At 42.2% G+C, this 17,721-nt stretch overlaps 1 long non-coding RNA gene across 1 annotated transcript in view; it reads left to right on the top strand.

Annotated features, from left to right (window-relative positions):
• Window positions 1-17,721, top strand: part of LOC126642333 (uncharacterized) — a 174,613-nt gene that overhangs the window by 76,678 nt on the left and 80,214 nt on the right. The window lies entirely within an intron of this gene.

A 17,721-nucleotide genomic window follows, 5' to 3' on the forward strand; every position in this document is an offset into this window, starting at 1 on the left:
CTCCATATGGAGTACGATCCATCCAGTAGGAACTCAGTGGAAAACAAGTCTGTCTTTCATCTTGGTGCTGGGGGAGAAAAAAAGCCAAGTCAACAACAACAACAACAAAATAAACCCCCAAACACCAAACCACCTCCCAGAGAGCTTCATCAAAGGTTGTGCTTCTTCCCTGTGGATGGATTGAGCCTAACAAACCCTTGAGCTGTGACCTTTGTCTGCTGAACTACTGACTCACTTTTCCCAGGATAAATTGAAGTTTAGCTCATTGCTGGTTTAGTTGCCTCCTGAGACTGGGGCTCGTGATTTTTGAGCTCTCCCCTGAGCCATCATTTCTCCTTGCACATGGACAAGGAAATGGAAGTTGATATGCTCAGTCTGCTCTTGTTTCCAGCAGACAGGTCCTGTGTGAAGCAGGAGTCAGACCCTCTTTCTTGCTGGTTTCCTGTGCTGCTGACTAATTCTAATTTCTGCAGCATCTCACCCTCCAACAGAGCATCTGTGACTGCCCCCACAGCCAGTCCCCCCTCACCACAGACCTTGATGGCATCTTATTGTCATCAGGGGCACATTTGGAGTGGGTGTAAGACAAATTACTGCTCTGAAGATCATACACAGGCCATCAGTCCCCCTCTCTCTGATACAGGTAGTGCTCCTTGCAAATACTGATTGCTGTTGACAGCTGAAAACTTGATGGAATTTGGTAGTTTTAAGCAAACCTGTTCCTGTGAGCACACTCTTTTGACTACAAGGGCTTTGTAGTTTAAACTTGCTGAAGTTAATTGATATTCAAGAGTGATTATTCAATGGTAATGCATTCATAAACAATGTCACTGTTTGTTTGAAAAATTAAAACATTAATTTAAATTAAGCTGTAAACAAGGGCTGTTGTATGAGTAAGGATTGAGAAGGCCCTGCAGAACATCTGACTGGAGATATGTTGTAGTTATATCTTGCATGGAATGTGTGCATTGAAAATGAGGAGAATCAAAACCATTTCAGGCCCCATTTTCTAGTTCTTCTCTTACTGAAGAGGAAAGACTTTGAGGAGGAGATACTCAGTGGTCACTGAGTATTCAGAAACCTCTGTCAACAGTCTTCTCCATCAGCCATCTCTTGTCACTTTGTCTCATGGGAACATTTGACCATCTGAGCTGGGATGTGATGGCACTTCTCCCCCATGTAATTCTTGCTGGGATTAAAATCAGTCCATTTTGGCTGGGAAACAACAACAACAACAACAATCAAACAAACAAATAAAAAACAACACTGACCATTTTCACAACATTACATGTATAACTTGCAGCAGCAAAGGTTTGTTTGGTAATGTGTGACATTTTGTGAGACATTTCCTGTACTAGTAAATCCCTGCTTTATGGATAGATGGGATGGATTGTAAGCCTGGGTCAATAAGGGGGGTTACAGCAGTACACAGAGCAGTAAGTTAAAATTTGAGTGACCTGGGTTCAAGTTTCTGCACAGCTACAGATCCCTGTAATCTTGAAGAAGTCACCTCTTCTCTCTACCTCATTTTTTCCTGTAACTTGGGTCTGTCAACACTTTCTTGCTTTGTAAGACTTCCAGAGTATAAATACTCCGAAGTGTGAAGGCACCCAAATAGAGGGGTAATGAGGGTCATCTAAATACCACACTTAGATAAGTGAGGATGATTATTCTCCATCTCCCTTATCCCTGCATGATAAAAATGTTTCCAGAAACCATTATACACAACACATCAGCCAGAAGCAGCAGGACAGTAATTCCCTGTCCTCAGCTATTTTTTTTTTAATGAGGTGTGTATTTGGGTGGTTATTTTATCACAGAGCCTTTCTCTACATATTGGTAAGTAAAGTAAGTTTTACATGAGTTTTGTTCACCACAACACCGTGGTAATATTAGCAAGTGAAATATATAAAGTTATTTATGGTGAGGGAGAATCAAACCTCCTCTCAGAGATTATTGGCAATAGAGGACTCAGAATTACTTTAATCCTGTGGGGTCAGAATTACTTTAATCCTGTCCAGTGCAGAGAATTCCCGGTAGCTTCAACATGTTAGTCTTTTGTTTTCCAGGAGTTTACCTTTGGTTCCCAGTGGATCACAGCAAACTTGATTTGGCAGAATCTGATCCCTGACATTTCTTCTAACGCAGGCTCTCTATCAGATGGGAATCCCATTTTTTTTAAACTCTTATGAGTACAAGACAATGAGATTGTTCCTTAAAACGGACATGAAAACCTGAAATGTCTAAAGCAGTTATCATTTTGTTGGAAAACATGGTTTTTATTTATTTATAGAAAGAATATAAGAAGTAGAACTCATAGGTTCTATCTTTATATTTAGCACCGAACAACCAGTTGTAAGTCATGTCCTTTCATGCCTCAGTTTCCCAGTGTTCAAAAATCATAATTATTTTAAAGGCATGATCTGCCCTAAATATGCAATGCTGTATTCCATTCTGCTTGGTGTAAGCATTAAAGTACTTTTTTAAAGCAAATGATTTAAAGCTGATAGTAAGAAATACTTTTCTTACATAATTAACACGTGGCACTCGATGCCACAGACGTTATTGAAGCCAAGAGCCTTGGAGGATGCACGAAAGGATTAGAGATTCATATGAATAATGAGAAGCTCTATTAGATAAAATAAAAAATGTATAAGGGATGGAGAACATCATGTTTTGGGGTTATAAAGCAGCTGCTAGTTGATGAGGGCAAGGAAAGGGATGTGCCCCTGCGGGCAGGACAGCCTAGGATGGTTTGTTACGGGGGTTTTGAGCAGCACAGAAAAGCTGGAGTGATGAAGGGTATTTTGGGCTGCCTAAGTCTCTGTCTTCTTCCAGAAAGGCATCTGCTGTCTAAAGGTACAACTGAAACAAACCCAGAGCCAGCTATGGCTGAGCCATAACAGTCTGGTAGCCCCGAGTCCAGTGTAAATGTGATTCTTGGCATTGCTTCCAACTCTTTGTGACCTTCCAGCTGTGCAGGGAGGTCTCAGGGGCACCACGAGCTCCCAGTGCAGGGGGATGCAGGTGGGATGTCCCAGGCACCTTGGCATGGTGTGCTGAAACCTGTCCCATCTTCCCCATGTGTAACCCCAGGGAAAAAAACCCAAAAACTCACACAACTCAAAGCTAAAAAGGTGAATTGCACTTGGTTGCTCAGTCAATTTAAAGCCATTCCTGTCCAGTCTCCACCTGTCTGTTTATCCAGGGCCTTCCACAGCCGTGTTTGCATAAGACATGCAGCCATTTAGCAAACACCTCAGGTAGCTGACCATGTTTGCAGCTATTGAGCAAGCAATTATAGTTCGTTCAATCAAAGGATTTCATTTGATCCAGCTTCAATTAACAGGGAAGGCATTGCCACATCTGCCCACAAGTTCAGAAGTGTCCACAGTTCCACTTAGATTATTGCTGTATTTCTGCAGCCTTTGATAGAGTAAGATTGATTACAAGGAATAAGAAAAAAGAGTGACCTTCCTCGGACTTTTCCAGTGGTATTTCCGTTAGTATTTTATAATCACTGTTTAACAGGGAAATTGCTCTCTGGTTATTAATGTAAAAATTATCACCTTCTTTGACTAATAAAATCAATAAAGGCTCCTATGCTTTGAAAAGGCCAAAAACCTTCTCTCTGTTCATAATTAAACATTTCAGCCTAATCTGGAGCAATAATAACCTTCAAAGTTTTATAAAATTCCTAATAATAATATCTTTCAGAACACCTTTCTGCTCAGCAGGTTTCACAAACCATGGCCCAGATCTGGAAAGCATCTTTGTGCATTTAGGCTGGACTTGGATACACAGGTCACTTTTTAAGGAGTTTTTGGTGGATTTTCATCATCAGTGGTAAACAAATGCCCATAGAGTGTCTGTACTTGCACTAGGAACAAAACTAAAAGGCTGTTATTTCTGGGTTTACCATCATTTTGGGACAGAATTTTTAATTGTGGGTGCCTGAAGTGAGGTATTTGCATTCCCTGAGACCTCTAAGGAAGTCATAGAATGGTTTGGGTTGGAATGGACCTTAAAGCTCATCCATTCCAACCCCCTGCCATGGGCAAGGACACCTTCCACTAGCCCAGGTTGCTCCAAACCCAGTCCAACCTGGCCTTGAACACTTCCAGGGATGGGGCATCCATCAAATAACCTATGCCAGGGCTCACCACCCTCACTTTAAGAATTTCTTCCAAATATTCAATCTATATGTCCTCTCTGTCAGTTTGAAGCCATTCCCCCTTGTCCTGTCACTCCAGGGCCTTGTAAATAGTCTCTCCATCTTTCTTTATGTTCCCTTTAGGTACTGGAAGGCCACAATTAGGTGACCCCTAAGCCTTCTCTTCTCCAGGCTGAACAATCCCAATTCTCCCAGCCTTTACTCCTAGGAGAGGTGCTTCATCCCTCTGATGGACTTGGTGGCCTCCTCTGGTCTCTCCCCAACAGGTCGATGTCCTTCCTGTGCAGATGCCGAGCATTTATAGCTAACTTTTATTTGAAACCAGATTTTTCAAAATGTTTTATTTCTTATATATATCTATTGGAACATAGTGGACAGAAGCACTTCTTGCTGTCTCTTGTTCCAACAGGGTTAGCTAATGGATATCAAGGGTTAATGAGCATAGTTGGTGAGGATGTGAGCACCAAATATCTCTTCAGCGCAGCCGGGGTGTCAGTTTTAACTTACACAGCGATGGAAGTGGGATCAGCACTCATAATCTCACATGGAGAGATACAGCTCCTTCCTCTCTAATTTCCACTGTCCTTTCCTGGAGTTATATTTCTCAGGATTACTCGCTGCTCAGCCCAGTTATCTCTGGCAGGCTTGAATGGCCATTCCCAGGGGCACCGGGAGACATCGAGCTAATTAACCATCATCCTGCATTTGATGATGACGAGCATCCACTGAGAGCCTTCCATCCCAGTGGATCTCGGGGAGCTTCACATATTAAACAAGCCTGCATGTGCCAAGCACGGGGATTAACTCCTCACAAGTGAGTGGCAACCAGTTTGGGGTGCAATCACTCGGCAGTTTAACAACAGGCACTGGAGCTGCACCCTCCTGCACAGCAGGGAGCGAGGAAGGGCCTTCATGGAATGATTAACCTGTCTAGGAAAATGATACCCCTGCAGGGCTTTCATTTCACATGTAGCTGCCCCCAGGAACCCTGTACCAGAGCAGGTATGAAATAGGGGCAAGGGTTTCTCTTCCAACATTGCCCATGTATAAAATTCCTTTACCACAGGTACGTGTGTCGACTTAGATTTAGGTAATGATGACTCAAAATTCACTGTTTTGATCTAATCTAACCCTTTCTTAGGCATAAACATTTCCAAACATGGATGTTTTCTTATGAAAGAATGTCCTTTCAGTGTCTGTCCTTGAAACCTGTTAGGCAGTCCCAATGGATGACTGTACTTTTTTCAATCCATATTGAATCCATGTTTAATTTCAACAAGGGATCTTAAGTGGTGTTATGTAGCCCTGAGTTGTGCTGTATGGACTTCCCTGACTGCCTTAGGCATTTGGGAAACATCTGTTTTGGGGTAAATCTCCTCTTCAGAAGTTCCAGGTACTCAGTTTTGTTTGCAGATGGCTTGGCTCTGGCTTTCAGGACTACCCTCAAATCCTGTAACAAGCAAAATGCACGTCTGCAATTAGGAGAACAAATGAAAATCCCCAAGGCCTTTGTACCCCCTCCCTTTCTCTGTAGGTGGGTGAAGATAATAGTTTGTGCACAATATCAGTAGATGAAAGAGCTGCCTAAACACTGGGTGTTATTGTGAGGCAGAACTCAGCGGGTGTGCAGCCCCACTGAAGAGGATGAAACTGCTGATTTCTACCTGCTTTGGACTCAGGCCCTTTAGTATTTATTACTGTTATCATCTGAACCTGAGTTGCAGCTCTTCCCCATGTTTTCTCATCACTGACCTTATCACATCCCCTTTCATTTGCTTCCTGTCTGAACAATTTACATTTCACCCCCTTGGAGCTTTTTTTTTTTGGACGAGACTCCTTTCATCTCTCATCATAATGCTCAATAATGACGTTTCCATTTGCTTCCCTTTTCATGAGGCTCCTTTTTGAAAACAGGATCTGACCTCTCTCTTTGTATTCTCCCATCAGCCAAGAATCACACTGTGCATGAATTTAATTGACTTATTACATCTTTACAGAATGTGGTTACTTTAGGTTTGTGTGTGTTCTGTTTGTTTGTTTGTTAATTTCTGGGTCTTTGAGAACTAGATTATGCAATTTCCAGAGCTTATTTCCAATTACTATTGAATCTTTCAATTGAACTGAACTTCATTGTGAGATGGAAAATAAAATGAACTGAAAAATCAACTGAAAACATGTCAGTATTGTTGATACATGTGTTAGTGCTATTATAGAATTTGTCAGCTTATTTTCTCTTTTGGGGCTTTGTAGGGAAGGGAAATATCAAATAAACAAAAGAAAGTACAGGGTTTTTTTTCTTTCACTGAAAGAACTATCTATATTGCACTGAACAAAACCTTTTTTGTCCTGTTTGAAAGAATATGAAACCCACCCGATCCCGTTTTTCTGTCCTCCAGATGCAATGGAAAACTTCTCATTTCAAGGAATCTCCAGCATCACTGTTATTTAATGACCTCCTGATCTGGTGTAAACTGTTCCATCACTATTGATCCAGAGGGAATGAGACTGATTTTGCCTGTAGAGAACCTGGCCCATTATGCTGAGCAGTGACACTGGTGCTGGTGGCACCTGGTGGCTCATACAAGCAGGTTGCTGCTGCGACAGAAAACAGCACAGGGAAAGGAGAAGCTGGTACAAAAACCTGTTTTAAATGTTTGGGTTGCATAACCAAATGTTGATTTATTGCTGGGATCGTGGCAAGGTGCAGTATTTGCCGGGAAGCAGAGCATGGTGCAGAGCTAAGTGCACTGTGCTCTCTCTCTCTCCTGGTACTGCGTGTGGTGTGCCATGTGACAGAGAGAGGGACGTGGAATCGCTGTGCTTAGTGTCCTTTTCTCTGATATTCCAGCGGTTCCTGCATTTTCCTTGCCTTTTTGAGCATTTCTGAGCACTAAATTAGCATTTTTATAGGACTAATCTCTTCCTTGTGGTGATCCCTGAGAGAACCCCAGGGAATGGCCTGAAGTTGTGTCAGGGGAGGTTTAGGTTGGATATTAGAAAAAGGTTCTGTGATTCTGTGATCACAATGACTTCAAGTTCCCATTCCTGACTGGAAATATAGAGTTAGCTTTATTTTCCCCGTATTACATTACTTAGCACTTATCAGCATGACTTTCATCAGTCATTTCATCACTGAATCATTATCTCAGGAGTTATCTCTGCCATTCTTTATAGTCAGGTTCAAATTTGACTATGCTCAGGTATTTTGTGTCTTTCACTAAATTCATCTTCTTGTTATGAGTCCTCTTTTCCAACTCATTTATGAATATGTTGAATAAGTTTGTTCCTGTACTTTCAAGCACTTAAGAAAACTTCTCCTCTCATCCCATTAGATTAGAGCTGCTTTAAGAGCTTCAGGGTGTTACCATGAGAGGCTTGTTTTGTTTTTTTAAATTCCTGAGTACTACACTGACTAAATCATCCTTATGGATATATTTCTTAATTACTTAGGCGCCAGAATGATTTATGAGAGATTATTTCCTTCTACAGACACTGTATTGACTTTTCCCAAAGAACAAAGGTGTCCATGTGGTCACTATTTCTTTTGGTTTAGTTTCTAATCATTTAGTCTGGTGCAGAAATCAGACCTGGTGATCAGAGCTGTGCCACCAGCCCTAAACAAGTGGTGGATTTTGAGGCTGGAGCTATATTTGCCAGTTTTCCTTCTAAAATAACTTTCTGCCAAGGTCAGGAGGTGTCCGGCACAACTCTGCATGATGCCAACCGAGGAAGGATCAACGTGGACTGGCAGCTCTTTATTTCAGGCTTTGAAATCTCCCATTTGTCACAATCTACTTCCTCTTTGTCCTCATTTTTAAGGTTTTGGGGACAACCTCTTCAATCCCTGCATGGGTGTTTGTCACTGAGCCAGGCAAAAGTCGTATTTACCGAGTCAGAACACACTGAGATCGAGAGGCGTTTTAAGGATAAGGTTTTGCCTGACAACTTGGAGTCTGAACAAGCAATACTTGTGCTCGAGGCTTCCTTCAGCTGGAAAGGGAAGCAGAGCTGTGAGCAGCAGGAGCTATAAGGGTCCTTCAAATCAGACCTGCTTCACTCCCTCTTCTTCCTGCATCGTTTGTCCAGCAAACTCAAGAACCAAACACATGTGGATTATCCTCCAGTTGAAGAGGATTTTACCTTTAGCTGGTATAAATCAGAACAACTCCAGGGAAGATTTTCTTTTCTTTTTTTTTTTTTTCTTTTCTGAGCTGAGGATCTGACCACTTTGACACAGTCCAGTTACGCCTGTGGATCAATAAAAAAATTGAAATGGTATTTTGTTTTTAAGTGACACAAATCCCACAGCTCTGTCAAGAAGCTTTGTATTGTTCCTGCAACCCCAGCCAGCCTTAAATTTGTGCTGTCCATCTGTCTTTAGGAGAGGTTTGTGTGGTTTTGATTAGTAGGTTTGCTTTAAGGCTGAATAAAATAAAGAAGGCTCAATAATACCCAGGTGGATCAAGGTATGGTCAAACCCCAAGGAAAAGTATGGCCAGTTCAAATGGGCATAATGATGTTCCTGTCAGTAAAATTCTCATTTCTGACATTGAATGAGGAACAAGTCTCTTGGCAGAGCAAAAGGTTGGAAATTGGCCCCAGTCTTGACTATTTTCTACTGGTTTGGTGGATAAACTGGGGGCTGCTGCCTGCAGAGCTGTCCTGCCCCCTTTTCACCAGCACATATTTCACCTCCAGGACTACATAAGCTCTTATTTTCTTAATATATTATATAGTCCTTAAATGAGAAGCCAAACCCTGCAAAACTGCTCTTCCCTCTGGGCCAGGACTGGCCTGAGCAGTCCCTGCTATCCCATCCTGCTTCTCTCCCAGCTGCTTTAAAGTCTCATCACTCCTGAGTGAGGAGCCTTAAATATTTCCAGTGACATTTCCTTGGCCTCCGGTGATTTAATATTATTAACCTGGTGTGTTATTAAAGTGACAGGAGATGTCTCCCCTCCACAGGTATATTTTTCTGAAAACTCATTTGAATTTTTATTACTTGATTTTTGAGGGGCAGCTGGTGGAGCACAGAAGGGGCAGGGAGAGCACGGGAGGGAAACGCGCCCGGTCCTGGGGATGGAGATCCTGTGTGAACATTACAGGTGCTGCTGTAGCCTCTTCCACCACAGTTTACTTCAGATTTAAGCTTATTTCTTCGTTTGAGCAGTCAAACTAGAGTATTTCCGAGAAAAATGTCTCTTTCCTGAGACTGCAGCCCGTTTCAAAGGCATCACCTGAGGGAGAAATGGGCTCTTATGTGCTTTGCAAATCCCACAAATTTTATAGTTTACCCAGATCTCAGCCTGAGTCTGCTTAAGTTCCATCTTAGAGCTGTTGTGACTGTAGGAAAAAATCTAAAAGGCACACAGTGAAAATCTGTAAACTTTGGACAGTGTAGAAATAAGCTGAGATTCTTAACCAGCATAAATCAGTGGCATTAAGATAATTTGAATGGAGTTGTATTAGTTCCCTCTTGCTGCACAAATAATCTACAGGGCTTGGGTTTACATAAATATGAAAAGGAACTGATTTCAATCATTACAAAAAAAAAAAAAAAAACAACCTAAAAAGTAGCTGCACAGTGAGATCCCTGTTTAAAGAAGGTCCATAAATTTTCACAGATCTGTTTTGGAGGTTTTGTTCTTTTTTTTTTTTTTTTTTGTGGGGAGAGTTGCTCATTAAAGATATGGGGAGACAACTGTCAGGTATGAAGTGTTCTTTTTGCTTCCAGAAGTGAAGAAAAGATGAGCTCCTTTCTAACCACTCACCCAGAAAAGCCAGGTTATTAGATCTCCATCAGCTGCTGACACTCTTGGAACTTAATTTCATCATGCTTTTTTCCTGCTTTTCCATACCCTGTCCAATCTGTCATGTATAATTTTTAAGGAAATTTCAACAAATACCTACGTCTCCAAACTGCTCATGAAACAGCCCCTTTGCATTTTCCAACAGGTATTTTGTTCAGTACTTTCATCCAAGCCCGTCTCTGTGCTTTGTTCATTAAATGATGTCTCTTTGAAAGGTTATTTAAAGGTATTTCCTTTGTCTATGGCTTATCAGCTCCGTTCCATCTGCCTGTCTTGAGAACAGCACATTGGTATTTTAGACAGTTCACTGGAAACTTTGCAAGCTAAGAAACAATATCCTATCCTGCCAGGGCTTCATTCTTAAACAAGGCATTCATGACTTTCCTGTCAGGCTTTAAAACTGGTTTTGCAACAAAACCCTCCCATTCAGGTTTATTTTTACCTTTTCCCTCTATATAATCTTCAAAATCACTTCAGAAAAATACTGTATCAAAAGCTGATATTAAACTCACAAGTGCCTGGCAAATGATTTAAAGCAATGGCTCACACTGGGGTAAACCCCAGAGATTTCTTTTGTAAAGTTCCACCTACATAATCTCTTAGAGGTAGATTTTTAGAGCTTACTATTTACTTTAGTCTGGAGACATTTCTGCGCTTTTATGGCTTATCTACTTTCTGTCCACCAGTTCTTTTAGATAGGAACGTTGCTGTTTTCTTGCTGTTTAATCTTTTCCTCTTGCTTAGCAGTTTCCTTTGCTGTCACCCATCCCAGGCACATGCAAAGGACGAGCAGCCCACCTGCTCCGTGGCTGGTGGCTGGAGCAAAGGCTGGGATGTACAGCTGGGAGGGAAGGAAAACTGTGCTGGGAAAGGCAGGCTGGGCAAGGCTCACTTCACTGCAGGTTCAAACTGACAGAGAGGAGGCTTGGATTAGATTTTCAGAAGAAATTCTTCCCTGTGAGGGTGGGGAGGCCCTGGCGCAGGTTGCCCAGAGAAGCTGTGGCTGCCCCATCCCTGGAAGTGTCCAAGGCCAGGTTGGACAGGGCTTGGAGCAACCTGGGCTGGTGGAAAGCTGTCCCTGCCCATGGCAGGACGTGGAATGAGATGAACTTTAAGGTCCCTTCCAACCCAAATCATTCTATGGTTTAATGATGTTGGTATCCCAGAGCAGTAGGATGGTCTGATGAACTCTTCCTCCTGGTTAAGGGGGAAAGTGTCACTGGATTGACTGGCTGAGATCTCCTTGAATTAAGTGTTGTTATATCCTGGCTTTGCAAAGATGCTTGACACAAGGTGTCCTCTGTGACCTGTGCCATCCTCCCTGTCTGTCCTCTGTCTCACAAGGGACTGAGAGTTGCTCCTCTCCCAAGCAGCCATGGGAAGCATCACGGTCCAGGGCTCCAGCTGCATTCCAGTCACTTGTCCTCTCCGGCCTGCAGCAAACAGTTCTCTATAATTCATGGGATAACCAGGAATAAAACAAATGCCACGTTTAGCCCCATGGAGGAGCTGCAAACTGAACACCTGGATGGTTTTACATGTGAGAAGAAGCCCAGGTTTTACAGGCCTTACAAACCCAAATTGCTAGCACAGAGTTCTGCTCAGAAAGAAGGGTCGGGGAGTCAGGGAGGGAGCAACACCAGGATGTATCATGGAATTGTGATGTAATATTTCCTAAAGCATTTATGTAACAGGGATTGCTGGCACCTGTGTCTCTGTATCCATGTGGGAAAGTTTTACTGGCTATTTCAGTTACAGGGAGCTAAAATATAAGAGCAGCCCTAATTTTCCATCAGAAACAAGGGTTTTATCCCCTCATGAAAAGCCATAATGGTCTCTCTACCTCCTGGACCAGTTTCTCCTGACTTATGCACAATCCTCCATGTCACTGCAGTGAGTTATCATTTATTGCCCTTGACTCAAGACTTCTCAGTCCTCATCACCTCCAACCATAGCTTGGACCATAGCTTTTCAGAAAAGACATGGAAGAGGGAGTGTTCTAAATTTATTCTTTTGATTGTGTTTAAGGAGAGGTTACAGAGTGGTTTGGGATCTGTTTTGTTTTTTTGCCAATTTGATTTAAATTCCTTTTCTAGTGAAAAAATCTAAGGTCTGGAGTAAGTAAAGTCCATTAAATGTTTACATCTTTGAAAACATGCTACGTTTAAACGAAAGCCTTATGATTGAGAAAATGAGTCTTTAACAGGAAATTCTCATCTATTTTTAATGCCAAGTCCCTAAAAAGCCAGACTTTAAAAGGAACTCAGGACTGAGAGGAAGTAAAAATGATATGTGTTCTTTCTGAATCAGTCTGATGCAAACATCAAGAAATCCCACTGCCAGTTCCAAAGAGACCTGTTCCATTCCACACCCTGTGCTCTCTGGAAGCAGTTCCACTTGGCTTATATTTCCCTATATTTTCTGGGCTGTGAGCATGGATGGCCAGGAGACCTGGCCTGGACTGGTTTTGTACTGGGAATCCCTCAGTGACCCTTTGAATCTTTAGGTGAAGCAACATGACCTGGGTGCCCCAAGAGGCCTCCTGTGTGGGTGGGTGCAGCTTTAGGACATCCTTTTTGTCCATGTGGTAAAAACACCCCCAATTTGTACACCAAAGCTGAAACCTCTTACATGTCATTAGGGTGTCATCATGGTTACACCCTTATTTATTAGTTTTGGCCATTGGTTTGATTGTCCATCAGTTTGTCTGAGTTTATCTGCATGAAATTGTCTCCTCTTTGGGATCCTCGTGACAATGAGTATCTGTGCACAGCAGGCCTTCACCTTGCAATTTCTCACCCCACCTCTTGCTCCAACACCCGAATAACTTGCACACAATTCAGCTGTGAATGTGCATCACCTCCCTCCTGCTGGTTTTACACCCTGACTCCTTCCACAGCCACACAGCACGTGGAGCGTTTCCATCTCACAGGACACGCAGTATTTCCATCCCCTGATGGCCTCTCCCAGCCCTGGCACAGAGGAGCTGTTCAGCCCCCTCCCCACTCTGTCCTGCATGGAGTGATGCTCCATTCCCTTTCCAAACCCATTCCTGTTACATAAGGCTGGGTGCTGGGTGCAGGAGCCACCCCTGAGCACATTAATGGATGCTGCACATGCCTACGCTTACTGTACTTCCAGTCTCTACATCAGTGCTTTGTAAAGCCCTTTGGGATCCTGGGAATGTGAAAGACACTATAAAAAGCCCAAAGCCTATTCTATTCTAGAACAGTGCTTTTAAGTCCTTTTATCACAGAATGAGGCAAGGGCTGAATTGAGCCCAGAAATAGCAATTTAAAGTTTTCATGAAAGACTAGAACAGTGTATGTTTGGTATATTTTAACATAATCTGAGAACACTAAGTGCACTAAAAGCATTCCACTTATTTGTGGGTGGAGAAGCAGAGAGCAGGGGGAGAAATGCCAGTGCTTGTTTTTCTTTGGGACTTTTGTTTGTTACAGAATCTGACAGAGATCTACCAGGATGGCAAAAGGGAGGGGTAAAAAAACAGGTCTCTGATTGTGTGAGTTCTGGGAAATAGTGGCCTGTTTCCAGTGTTTGAGTGGAGAGAGTTATTTGGGATGTGATTAGAAACTAGCTGTGCAGCTGAAGAAACATAAGGAGAAAGCTTCCAGTTTTAATAGTCTGTACCAAAGCTGTAAGGTAACGAGTTAAACACATTTGCTGGCTGCAAAGACCTGGCTGGTGACAGGGTTTTAACCAGGGCAGCAGGATCTAAGGGCAGGCACAAGAAGGTAGCAGAAAAATAAGAGCAGGCATCAGACAATTTAGGATTCAGGCAGCTGCCTCCAGCAGTGCATGGGACACTGCAGTGGGATCCATGAAAAAGAAGAAAAGAGGATCTGGAGCATCTGGATGATGTCCCAGACTCTTTCATATCTTCTCACAGGTCATCCAAGGTCTGCTGTGCCCATGAACACCAGAATAGCATCATATACTCCAGTGCACAGCCCCCACTAGGGTGGGATATTTTATTGAATGGACCTGTCAGACAAATCTGAGCACAGTCTGGAAGTACCTAAAAGTGCCTTCATGTACCACTTCATCAAACTTCGTTGCATTGACACATTTTGGCAAGAGCAAATATATATTGTATATTCATTTGGGGTGATTTGCTAATAGTTTTGCCTGGTACCAACTATAAACATGTTTACGCATCAGAATTTCCCAAGGACAAAATGCTTGTGATAAAGCTGCATTAATTAGGTCTTGCTGAAGTCACCAAGTTTAGTCAGTTTTTAATGTGTTTAGTGTATTTTCTGTTAGTGTAGCTCTAACTTTTAAAATCAAAACATTTTATGATACTGAGTCATGGGCTTTACTGAAGCCAAGCCCATCAATGTGATTATCAGTCCAACTTGGAATCTCCCCAAATAATTAAATCAGGCTTATTTGATAAAACCTATTTTCCATAAAATCATGTTGACAGTCATTAATTCTTTTCCTATCCCTTAATTCTTTATTAATTGGTTCCTCTATTAGCTCTTCCATTATTTTCATTGCATTCATGTCAGGAAAAATTAGCAATCCAGAGTAACCAGCAATCCCATATAGTGGTTTTTATTTTTAGTACCACACTGTTATCAGAGCATCCTGTTACCTGTAGCCCTTATATTATTTATGACTTTTATTAGCATTTGTGGGTTAGATATCTTCCAAACTGGCTCTTGATTTTGATTTAAAGGACCCAGAGTGGTCTATAATAGTTGTTATTCAGCTGTTGGTGAACTGAAACGACCTCCTCACCTTTCTTGCCATCAGCAGTTTCCAGTTCAAAGGTTGGGTCACAGTAAAATCAGCTTCTTGGCTGGCTGTTTATGCAAATCTTGCAGCTGATTTATCCTTGCTCTGTTGAGATTTCCATGCCTTGTAAGCCTGGTCTTCTCAACCTTTCCCTCCTTTTCCATCCCTAAAGGATTTTCTTCTTTAGTTATTACATATCTTTTAAATCTCTTTATCAACCCTGCTTATCAACCCCTGGTCAGGGCAGGGGGTCCCTGTAATCCTTCATACATTTATTTTACATTCCTGGAAAATTGGATGGGATATGGAGGAACAACAGCTCATGTATCTACAGGACTTTGCATTTAGCACTTCTGGATTCTTCTCCCTGGAAGAGGTCCCATCCCTGCAGTCAGATGTGATTCTTATGCACAGAGCTGCTTTAGAGCAGCTTTTTACTTGAATTTTGGTGCCTCTTTTCTTCCAGAACTCTGTTGGGATGGACATGACTGTTCTTGCACCTCCCTTCTTCCACACACTCTGGGCACATCAGCTGCCTTGATTTATTTCTAAACCTAGATGCAAAAAAACCCTCTGAAACCTGTTTAGATCCTCTTCCTTTTCCAAAATCACCAGCTTTTGTTTCTGCTGCAGATGCTCTTTTTGTCTCAGAGTTAAAAGTGAAGAGGTAACAGCTCTTCCCTCCTACAGCATTCAACCTGTTGGTAAATTCTGGGATTCCAGGAGTGGGGATTCTATCATCTTGTAAGTCATATGAGGAGCTGCTGAGGGAGCAGGGGGGGCTCAGCCTGGAGAAAAGGAGGCTCAGGGGGGACCTTCTCACTCTCTGCAACTCCCTGACAGGAGGGGGGAGCCAAGGATGAGGGTCGGGCTCTGCTCCCAGGAAACAAGGGACAGGAGGAGAGGAAACAGCCTCAACTGTACCAGGGGAGAGTCAGGTTGGACATCAGGAGGAATTCCTTCATGGAAGGGGTTGTCAGACATTGGAAGTTGTCCCCATCCCTGGAGGTGTACAAAGAATGGCACTCAGTGCCCTGGGCTGGGTGACAAGGTGGGGATCGGGCACAGGTTGGACTGGATGGACTGGGAGGTCTTTTCCAACTGAAATGATCCTGTGATTCTGGGATCTTTATACTTCAAATTTCAGATCAACCTGAGGGTTACTTCAGGCATCCTTTAAAACCTTTCCTCAGAGCCACCTCTTTACACCTCAGTACACAAACTGATATTGGATAGAATTGTCTTTTTTCCATCGTTATGAACAGTTTGTCACCTCTGCTTTACCATCACCAGCCAGAGTGTGTTGTAATAGGCTGATACTATTGTTAGGTCTTTTAGCTTTATCCCTCACATACTCTTAAAAAACCTCTTTATTTTCTTGGGCTCTGCCAAAGATGGATTTTCCCTTGATGTTTTTTGTCTATATTAAAACATATTATGTTTAAAAGGGCCAGTAGGCAGTTAATTTCAGATGTTGATTCCTCCTTTCATATAACAGTAATCATCATCATAATAAAAATATGGGGAAATAGCACTTATGTATTTTTATTTCCCTTGTCACTGCAGGTCTCTGTATAATATTATTCAATACTATTATCTTGGTTAATTTTAAATGTCACAAGCAACTGGAGTTTCTACTGTTTCTCCACAGGGATATGTCCAGAGTTTAATAATATTCCTTTCCCATTTTTTTTTCCTTATTGATAACCTTACATTTTTACTCCAGTGAAGTTTTGCCACATCTACACTGTTGTAATTGAGGGCAAAATTTGGCCCTTGGACATCAATGGAATCATAGCAGAGATGAATCTATTGCACTTAGAGAGTAAAATCTTTCCTTGTAAATCAATCCCTCCAGTCCCTAAATCATCTCTGGAGATGTTCTTTGAGTTCCCTCCAAGTTGTCAATACATTGTTGATGCTGAGAGACTCAGAACTGACTCAATGTTTGTCTCATTGAGCCCAGAGGGAGGAAAAAAAATGACCTCTCTTGACAAGAATTTATATATATCCTAAATAACCCTGTTCTCCTGTTATTTGCTGCCATATTAACCTGATGTACTAATGTGTGATTTATTCTTATCCTCTCTGAATAATTCACTTCCTGAATAGCTGCAATTCAGGTGGTTTGTGTTAGTTCATTTTGTTGTGCAGCTGAGATGGTTTTGCCTCTTTTGATTCCAGGCTGACCAGTTGCTTTACTATTTTTGCACTTGGGTTTTTTGCTGATTTTTTCTTTTTTTTTTATTTACCTTAGACAATAACCTTCCCTTTTTGGTTTAACCTCTAAAATGAAGCTAATAAAGTGGCCAGGCTGCACTTTCCAATTATGGCTACAAGCCTTAGAATGTTTGCATTTTTAAAGGATGTTTTTGCCTTCCCAGGGGAAGTATTATATCTCTAGTTACTTCCCAGTGCTCTCAGAGCAAATCCAAAGTATATTTAAGTATATAATGGCAGTTTAATTGATCTGGTCGTTCAGTGCCTTTGTCACCATGTACCTCTCCCCTCGTGGGTACACGTGACATGGGGCTGTCCCAGTTTTGGCTGGGATATAGTTAATTTTCTTCTTAGCAGCTGATACAGTGTGCTGTGTTTGGGATTTAATATGAGAAGAAGAATGATAACAAATTGACGTTTGAGTGGCTGTTGATTCCCTAAGTCAAGGATTTTTTCAGTGTCTCGTGCTCTGCCAGCAAGGAGGTGCAAAAGGAGTTGGGAGGGAGCACAGCTGGGACAGAGGTGACCCAAAGTATCCAAAGGGATATTCCATAGCACAGAACAACAGCCTGTGAATAAACTGGGGTGGGGGGAGTTGACTGGAAGGGGCTGATCACTCAGGGATGGTCTGGGCATCAGTCAGGTGGTGAGCAGGTGGGAGGATCACTTGTTTTTCTTGGGGTTTATTCCTCTCTTTCTCTCTCTTCTTCATTTATTTTTATTAGTAGTAGTATAATCTTTCACTTTGTTTCA

Source organism: Myiozetetes cayanensis, unplaced genomic scaffold (genome assembly GCF_022539395.1).
Source record: "Myiozetetes cayanensis isolate MyiCay16 unplaced genomic scaffold, myiCay2020 scf23, whole genome shotgun sequence".
NCBI classification, from domain to species: Eukaryota; Metazoa; Chordata; class Aves; order Passeriformes; family Tyrannidae; genus Myiozetetes; species Myiozetetes cayanensis.